Source organism: Mirounga leonina, unplaced genomic scaffold (assembly GCF_011800145.1).
Source record: "Mirounga leonina isolate KUSES-001 unplaced genomic scaffold, KU_Mleo_1.0 Mir_172, whole genome shotgun sequence".
Taxonomy (NCBI): Eukaryota; Metazoa; Chordata; class Mammalia; order Carnivora; family Phocidae; genus Mirounga; species Mirounga leonina.
In genome coordinates this window covers 9,413,912-9,424,050 of record NW_023270442.1, presented here as the reverse complement: position 1 = coordinate 9,424,050, position 10,139 = coordinate 9,413,912, and the positions used below count along the sequence as shown (strand labels likewise).

Below are 10,139 nucleotides of genomic sequence, written 5' to 3'. Positions count from 1 at the left end.
GAGGTTTGCACATAAGCACCTCCTTCGATTCCGCAGGCTGCACTGCCCACAGATGCCACGGACTTCCCTTTTAGAAATCACTGGATAATCACTGTGCCATTTTTTAAAAAGTTTGTTTAGGATTTCAAGTTTGCGGGGCTTCTATCATTTGGCTTCTAAGCAAAATTATTCCAGTAGTGATTTTGTAAGTGATGTTTTGAAAATACTGATTATGAGTGATGCTGTACTAAGGATTTGGGTGAAAGTGACAGAGGCCCTACTCTTTGTCCTGCTTACAAATGGGACAGTACTCGTTTGCACAGAGCACAGATAATGGATAACACGATGAAGGCAAAATGAGATCGGGCAGCAAGATTCGTGGATTATCATTCAAATGAAATTGTTTTCTCCATTGCAAAATAGATTTAACTCAGGAGACAAGTGTGTTCCTTTTTTGGATTTCTTTCTTTCTTTCTTTCTTTTTTTTTTTTCTGAGTATCTCTGAACTTGTCTCATACTTGCCAAATTACAGCTGTGGGGAAAGGGGGTGTAGGTTGAGGAAGGGATGACTGGCCATTTGCAATCAGACAGGCCTGCTCTGGGAAGTTTATTTTATGAAGTAGAAGTAATAGCAAACGCTTAGTTTGGAGGATCAAAGGAGAGGCGAGCCTCGTGGTGTCCTGATGTCTCTTTCTGCCTAACAGGGCTCCATATTCAGTTCAGACGCTAATCAGAAAGTCGCTAGTTCTGCAGAAGATAGCAGAATAGAACTCCTGTCCTCCCTAGAGAAACATGGGATGGGCAGGTGCAGGAAACTGTCCACATGGGACCGATGGCTAAAGAATAGTATCTGGTATTGAACAAGTACAACAAGAATTCCTTCTCAGGGGTGCCTGGGTGGCTCAGTTGGTTGAGCGACTGCCTTCGGCTCAGGTCATGATCCTGGAGTCCCAGGATCGAGTCCCGCATCAGGCTCCCTGCTCGTCAGGGAGTCTGCTTCTCCCTCAGACCCTCCCCCCTCTCATGTGCTCTCTCTCTCTCAAATAAATAAATAAAATCTTTAAAAAAAAAAAAAAAGAATTCCTTCTCAGAGCAAGTGGTAAAAAAATCAAACGATGAGTCACTATTAGTGGAGTACTTTGGAGGCAAAGTCTCCAAATTCTGTATCAGAAAAGGCCATAAAAAAAAAAAAGAAAATAGTAGTGAAATCCTAAGTGAAGGAGCTGCAACCAGTGTGGACAAAGTGTGGGCCCATAACAGTTTGGATCAGAGTATTTACTAGTTTCCTTAGTGGGACTACCTCTTAGTAAAGTAATGCAATATGGTAGCCTAGGCTGTGCTGTCCAATAGCCACTGGACACATGTGGCTATTTAGAATGAATTTAAATTAATTAAAATTAGATCAAATAAAAAATTCTGTTTTTCAGGCACATTCACCACATCTGAGCTCAGTTGCCACACGTGCCCGGGGGCTACAGTATTGGACGACACAGACAGACCCGTTCAATTACTGTGCAAAGTTCCACTGGGCAGCACTGGAAGCCAGGGATGGAATCTTGGGAGCCTGGGGTGGAATCCTGGGTCTGCAAATTGGTAAAGGTGCGGCCTGCTTCTTCATATTTACAGTAGTGTGAGGTAATGGCTTCTGCCTCCTGAGGTTGTTAAGTAGGACTGAATCAGTGAGCTCTTTTCTTATAAATTGCGTAGAACCATGCCTGGCACACAGTATGTGCAATATCAATAGTTTTTAAATGAATGGCTGTCTACTGCCTATATTCTATAGTTTGTATACATGTAGGCTTATGTTAATTTTTAGTTAAAATGATGGCCAACATTAATTGCACACTACTCCTTGTGAGCTAAGTGCTTTACCTGTGTGATGTGACTTAAGTGCCATTAAGATCCCAGGAGGAAGAACCTATTATTATTACTTAATAATTGCGGACATTGAACTACAAGATCACTCAGCTAGGGGATGATTTTTGAACTCAGCTGACTTTGACCTGCTGCAGCATTTTCCATTGTGATGAGCTACCAGACTCCAGAGTCCATGCCGTATTGCCTTTTGTCCTGTAAACTAAAAACCATGTGTTGCTTCTGGCTTTAACTCTGAGTTACAGAAATGTTTCAGTGATAACTTACATAACAATAGTCATAGCTAACCTTCACACAGTATTTAACGTATGCAGCGCATTCATCTAGGAACTTTGCATGTACTATATCTATTAATTTAATCCTCACAACAATCCTAAGATAGGGGCCATTTTCACCCCATTTTATAGCTGGGTAAATTGAGGCTCAAAGAGGTTTAGTGCATTGCCAACGTTCACACAGCTAGGAAGTCACATGACTAAGCCATTGGGACTCAAATCCTATTTTTAATGTCTTTTTTCATGACCGTTCTGCTTCCTGCATAGGATTTCCGTATAGAGTACAAGGGTACAAAGATGGCTGGCCTCGGGGGATGCTGCCTGGCCGGGGCAGGATAGATACTGGTGCCCACAGTGGACACAGCCAAGTAACTTCACTTAATAGCTACTGAGCTACTTAAACAAGGCTATTTCAGTCCTGCATGCTATGCGTACATATCCTGACTCACCCTTTCCTTGGGGAAAATAAGGAGAAAAGTACATACGTGGAAATGTACATTAGCCGTGGCACCATATTTGGCAAGGATGGTGGATCACAGATTCTCTGTAGAGGAGCACCTCGCTATCTGCACAGGGGCACATTTCTCAGGCTGGGATCCACAGGATCCCCTCCACCCCCCTTCCGCTTCCCAGTTTCCCTGTGCAGCAGCTGGATCCCTGTGAGAAAAGGAAAAGTGATGTTATTTGGGAAGTCAGATCTAAGCAAAGACCAACTCTCTGCTTGCAGTCCTTAAAATAATTTTCAATGAAATCAAGCCTTCTGAGTCAGAGGATATGACTTCCTCATTTGCATGATTCAGAATGGCAGTGACGCCACTGGCAGCCATTGAGAGCAGTTCCCGAATGTGGAAACCCTGAACAATGAAACGGGTCCTGTAGTTGGCACCAAATGAATAATCTTATATAGCTGAACCCTGTTCCATTGGCCCCAGCACAGGAAGCTGGTGGCTATCAGAAATTCACAGTAGGTGACTCCTGTTACCTCCCCAGTGTTTTCCTGGAGTGGGGGCGCTGACAGCAGACAGTTTTCTGAATGGGACAGAAGTTGCTGGGCTTCTTACCTAGAGTTTACAATGTTTAGTACATACATCACTTTTTTTTTTTTTTTAGAAAGGCTCAGAGAAAGTTCATATTATATTAGAATGGGAATTTGTAGCTTGGTAGCTGTATAGAAGAAGAAAATCTTTAGGGCATCTTATGAATCCTAGAAGTTGTATGCAGAAGGCTGTTTTTGTGTCTTGGGAAAGTGGCTCACACATGGCCATCATACCCTTAAAGGGTCTCTGGCTTCTAAAAGATTAGAACCGTGTTCCTGATACAGTTAAGAGATCACAAAGAAATTTGTATTGTGCGCTCTTCTGATGCAGAATTTTAAAAGCTGGACCACTGATTATAAGTAGCAGGATCTATTGCAAGCAGCATATTCCTCTCTCAGTATAAAAATCTCAAACTTCTCATGTGTGGATATATATTTTTTTAAAGATTTATTTATTTGGGGGGGAGGGAAAGGGGGGGAGGGACAGAAGGAGAGGGAGTCTCCGGCAGACTCCCCACTGAGCACAGAGCCTGACAACGTGGGGCTCGATCTCACAACTCTGAGACCATGACCTGAGCCGAAATCAAGAGTCAGGCGCTTAACTGACTGAGCCACCCAGGCACTGCTCACGTGTGGATATTTTTAAAACACATGGGAATGTGGGCATGGCAGTCATGCTCCACTTAATCAGCAACAGCCCACTTAGTGGCTTTCCTCTTCTGTCTCTTCTGTTCCCTAAAAGAGCTTGCCATGATCTTGAAGAGAATTGCTTTGTGCTTCTCCAGTAACGTTTTCTACCTAAGTAGGAGTTGAAAGTCTCAGATGTGGATTTTCAGTACTGGATGATGTCCTTGGAAGGTGAAGCATTGAGTACCCTGGCTTGTGGGCTGCTGGAAAGTGTACATAGTCTGGTGCTAGGAGGATTTTTGACCATCGAGGGATGGCTCTCCTGGTCCCTATAGAGACCAGCCTTTCTCTCCCTACACTTGGTTTCACACTTGCTTTCTCTCAGGCCAGGTGAAACAAATGCTGCTTTGATAGCAATATCCATCACCATAATCCCATCCCATACGTGAGCATATCATCCTCACAGCTTGGTTGTGGGTGTTGGAACAATGCTGTGGACTGCCAAAGATGGCTCCAGTCGAGTATCAATCATGGTAGGAGCCACAACAATGGAAGGAAATGGGACTCTGATTAAAAATTTCTTTTGTGACCCATTGACAATTGAAATAAACCACCCACAGCAAGAGAAGACCTGTTAGAGCTGCTTCTACTTTTCTTCCTTACCGTCTGACAGACTCCCCTGCCGTCTTTCCTACGATGATTCACGAAGGAGATATTTACTGCCAAGAAATCACTGATTCTGGCTTTGTGTTAGCTACTGTTCACAGGCTTAACCCAAACTATACGGCAAGTACTGGGAGAGAGAATTAGAAGAAGGTATCCTGATGACGTTTTCTAGAGCTAAAATTTCCTTCCAAGTAAGCCCAAACTTATAAGAGCAAATAGTTCAAGTTTTATTTCACTGTGGGGACAGAAAAAAGGAATTGGTCATGTTGAATATCACTAGAAAATAAAAAGGCATTCTGGTCCTCACCCTAAAACTTCTTTCTACAAAACAGAAACTTTAGTCCCCCGAATTGTTGGAAAAAATCAAAAGACATTACACTGTAATTGAGAATGATGGGTTAATAAACTCTTCTGTTTAAAAGAAGTTATTTGATGTTTTTAATAAGCTTTATAAAATTAGAATGTAAGAATATCCACTTTCAACTACAATTTTGCTGCAACACTGAAGCTCTAGTTTTTTTGTTCATCAAGAACTTCATGTGACATAATAAAGCTCTCATTTAGAGCTTCCAAATAGATGGCTAACAAGCTAGCAGTTTTTTAGAAATTCAGAGTCTTGGGCTCTCCTCCAGATAAACTGAACCAGAATCTGCATTTTAACAAGACTCTCAGGGGATTTGTATGCATATTCAGGTCTGAAAAGCCCCAGTTTAGGGTAATAGTTCCCAGGCGTAGATCATCATCCTAATCACCCATGTGTGGAAATCTTAAATATTGTAGAGATTCTGCTAGTGAGTCTCTATTCAACGCACTCCCTGGTTTGCCAAACTCTATGCTTGCTCCAGTAAGACATACTGACCAGTGCCCACAGCAAGCTGACTGCTCTTGGCTTGTGGCCCATTCTCTTGTATTCAACAGCACTTCTGCACAATCTGCTTGTTGTATAGGCTGTGTTTGTCCCTAAACCTGCTAAGGATCCTGTGTAAATAATGCAAACTGATAAAATGAGTGCAAAGAAAGTAATACTGTTTGTTTTTGTATGTAGACAAGGAAACTGTGATGGGAAAAATTATAAAAATCTAAGAGCTTATGCTCAGATTTCCTTAAAATGCCTTCAAGTCCTTGCTCTATTTCAAAGAAACTAAAGCTGAAAATTGTATACCTGTACTGTGGGTATGAAAAATGCAAGAAAGATGGCTTTATGGTTCAATCTGTAGACCTATATGAAAAAAATAAGTCTTTACATCAAAAGTATGTCAAATGGGTATATTCATATATTTTAGTTTCACATAAACTGTTGTGCCTTAGAAATGTGCATATACCATATATTTTTCTTTTCTGATTCTTTGCTTTCTGTAACTTTTGTGTTGAACAAATCAAATATCAGTTGTAATTTTGTCAGGTAAGAGTTTTTACTCCACATATTTCTGTATCTCATCCCAGGCCACTGAATTAGGGCGAGGCTTGGAATATGTATTTTTTTTTTTTTTTAAGATTTTTTAAACTTATTTGACAGAGAGAAAGAGAGACAGCGAAAGAGGGGGAGTGGGAGAGGGAGAAGCAGGCTTCCTGTGGAGCAGGGAGCCCGATGCGGGCTTGATCCCAGGACCCTGGGATCATGACCTGAGCCCAAGGCAGACACTTAACGACTGAGCCATCCAGGCACCCCTAGAATACGTATTTTTAAAAAGATCTGGCAATTAGCTATGTTTGGAAATTATTGAGTTAGAGAATTCTAGCTGATCACCCAACAGTTACAGGAGGAGGAAGAATTCAACAGGTTCAGATACTTAAAAAATGTTACTAACACATTTATTTACTAAAGAATTTCTAGGACTTTTATAATGAAAAAGCTTCAGCCGACTCCACAGATAATATTTTGGATATTGTCTACATTTCCTAGTATGATGTTTTTGAAGTTTTCCTGGGATTTGACCAGCTGGCCCCTCTGAAACAATCCATCTGTAAACCAGGAAGAGGGGGAGTTTGGATTGATGTCAATTTCAGAATATTTAAGTCTCCTTCTGCACTCTGACCCTACTGACGTTGGTCAGAGTGGCACACGTATTTTCTTTGGAGAGGATCATTACTTTCTAGTGACTTCCTGTTTCCTAAATCACTGGTAAATTGATATAGGAAACTGAGAACAGGGGATTTTGAGGAGACGAGGCTGTATTGATTCTCACTGGGCTAGTGGACTACGTTTGTCCTTTGACCCCCGATCTGGTTTATCTGCTCACTACATGCCTTCTAGACTCCTGAGGAAAACTGAATGCTGGTAGGTCATTGATTTACGGAAAGATAAACAGCCTTCAAATAACAGGAGGACTGGAAAATGAGATGATCACTTGCCCCTTAAATTAGAGATGATGGCTCTGGTTATTCCTGGATCAGATGTGAGCCTTGTTTTTAAGGCTTCAAGAATGTAGGTTTAAAAAATGATGTTTTAAATGAGCCATCTCTTCTGGACCTGTCACCTAGCCTGCAGCGGACTCTCATGGCTGCGCTGCGTAGCTCAAATATTTGGCTATCAGTTACATACCCAAAGTCCACCAGCACATTTGCTTCCATTGAGACCCTTGCTTTGGAAATTCACATTCTGGGTATTTTGGGTGAGAAATACCAGGATTTATTTTGATTTTCAGGACCCAGGTTGAAATATCTGCCTGACGAAGAGGTGATTACTTGACAGTAATGGACAACACCACAGTGACTTCACCCTTGGCCCCAGAATCTGGCTGTCTGGTTATAATTTACCACCTACTTTCTCCCCTCTAATTACCAGTGAGACTTTAGAGAAAGAGACAATCCAAATCCAAATCCAAATTAAAATGTGTCAAATCTCTCTGAGAAGTGATCTGCTGAGACTTTGAGGTAAATTCTATGGTTTCTCACGTTAGGCCAGTGTTCCCCAGACTGGCCTCATCTTGAAAGTCATTGTGTGTGGCATGGGCTGAGGGAGGGCTGTACTTGAAGTATATAGACCCCAGGCCTTCTTTCTAGTGATTTCCACTCACTAGGTCTCTTGGGGTGGGGACAAGAGATGCTTATGAACAGGCAAATTCAGGAATTGCTGTTCTAATGTTGTACGATTTATTTCATTCTGCTGTCTCGTGGATAATGCATGTTCAGTGAATGATGGCTAAGTGATGGTGGTGAGCACATTTGACACTGAAGTACAAGGGTGAAGTGTGCTCAGTGTTTCTTGTGATCCTGAAAAGGTCAATATGATATAGATATATGATGCTCACTCATACTGAGCAGCAGGGCTGTTCAAGAAGACTGTTCTGCAGAAACTGTGATCCCATCTGGGCTCGTAAGAATACCAAAGAAACCAAAACTCATCTTATTTATAATAACCCAGTAACAAGAAACAATTCTTAACTCACAGGGATTGCAAAGACTAACTAATATATCAGCCTTGCAACCATGAAATAAAAAAGGCTATATTCTGGGTATTTTTAAGTATAAATACCATTAAGTTAGCATGTTAAGTTAGCATCACAGAAAAAGGCAGTTAGCTTTTTGTATTCTGTTTACGGGTGTGCATGTATGTATATGTACACGTATGTGCAGATGTGTTTTTTATACATGCTGTATATGCACATGTGTACATATATGTCTACATATGTATAGGTACCGAGACAACACCAAGTCCAGGAAGTTTATTAATTGTATTTGACTTAAGTTAACTTTAGCATTTGAAACTGTTCAAAAACTGTTTAGGTGGAAGGGAGCTTACAAATCATTGATTGCAAATGCTTTGTTTTACCCATCAGGACATGGACACTTGGGAAGGCTAAAATGGTAGTTATTGTAGGAGTGTGAATAAGAACCATTACTAAAAAAGCTTTATTCAGAGCATATTTTAATTTTCTTTAAAACCAACCAACTTTTTCAAAGTATAATTTACACATCATAAAATGCACACATTTAAGTGTACGGTTCAGTGAGTTTTGACAAATGTATGCACTTGTGTGACCATCATCCTAATCAAAATACGTAACATTCCCAGTACCCTGAAAATTTCTCTCCTGTCTCTTTGTAGTCAATCACCTGTATCCCCAGCCCCAGGCAACTGCTGCTCAGAATTCTGTCATTATAGATAAATTTTACCCATTTTAGAATCTCATATAAATGGAATCATACAATATGTGTTCTTTTGTGCTTGGCTTCTTTTGTTCATCATAATGTTACTGAGATTGATTTGTGTGGCTGCACATTTTGGGAGCTGGCTTCTTTTTATTGTTGAGCAGTATTTTATTAAATGAATATACCACAATTGGCTTATCCATTCACCTGTTAATGTACATTTGGATTGTTTGTAGTTTCTAGTTATTATGAATAAAGCTGCTATTGACATTCATATACAAGTGTTTCTGTGAACTTATATATTTTCATCGATTAAGTGCCCCGCAGCAGAATTGTTGGGTCACATATTAGGTATATGAGTGGGTTGGGTTTGAAGTGGTATGCTTTTTTAAAAAATTGAGATATATCTGACAATTAAGAACTGTATATAATTAAAGTGTACAATTTGATGTATGTATATATTGTGAAGTAATCATCACATTCAAGCTAGTTCACATATCCATCACTTCAATTACCACTGCCTTTTTTCCCTAATAACTAGTGATCTTGAGCATCTTTCAAATGCTTGTTGGCCATTTGTATTTCTTCCTTTCTTCAAATCTTTTGCCCATTTCTTTATTGAATTGTTTATTATTATTAAGTTGCAAGAGTCCTTTTATTATGATATAACCCTTTTTTTGAATATGAGTATTACAAATATTTGCTTTCAGTCTGTGGCTTCCTTACCAGGCTCTTAACAGTGAATTATCAAATATTTTTTTAGTATCTATTTTATTTGTTCTGTTGGCTCCTTAGCTGTATTTCTTTTTATTAAATTTTAGTTTTTGCTCTAGGCCTAAAACTTAACAAAGTTTACTTAGAATCATTGTGAGGCTACTTCACACTTCATGGATCCTAGTTAACAGTTACCACTTCTCAATGCAATAAACTTACAATAGAATAATTCTATTTCCACCATCCTTTGTACCATTTTGTGGTAAAAACTCCACCTTTAAATGCTATTATTTTTGTTTTAAATGAGCAGTTGTTTTTTTAAGGAAATTGTGAGAACAACAAAAATGATTTTGTATTTACACACTTATTTACGATTTCTAGTGGTTTTCAATTCTTATAGAGTTGAGTGTCTGTTTGATGGCACTTTTTTCCCCTGAAGCTTGAAGAATGTCCTTTAAAATTTCTCTTAGTGCAGCTTTGCGCAGTGGCAGTATCGTAGCCAATGAGGTTTATCCGAGGTGCGATTATTGCTAATTGAAAACTTTTCCCAAAATTTCTCTTAGTGCAGATTTGATACTGACAAATTCTTTCAGCTTTTATCTTAAAATGCTGTTTTGGACCGTTGCTTTTATAATATATGTGCAATGGATATATTTACCCTTGTAATTACACTTCTGGTCTTCATTTCTCTGTGTAAATCCGTATGTCTGTCTGATATAATTTTCTATATACCTGAAGAATTCCCCCAAACATTTCTTTTAGTGTGGGTCTGCTGGTGAGGAATTACTTAAACTTTTGTATGTCAGAATAAATCTTCATTTAGCCATCATTTTTGAAAGATATTTTTGCTAGGTATAGAATTGTAGGTTGACATT

At 39.6% G+C, this 10,139-nt stretch overlaps 1 pseudogene; it reads left to right on the top strand.

The window, feature by feature from the left end:
* The first annotated feature begins 9,737 nt into the window (after positions 1 to 9,737).
* On the top strand, positions 9,738 to 9,870 carry LOC118018912 (annotated as a pseudogene).
* The last annotated feature ends 269 nt before the right edge of the window (positions 9,871 to 10,139 follow it).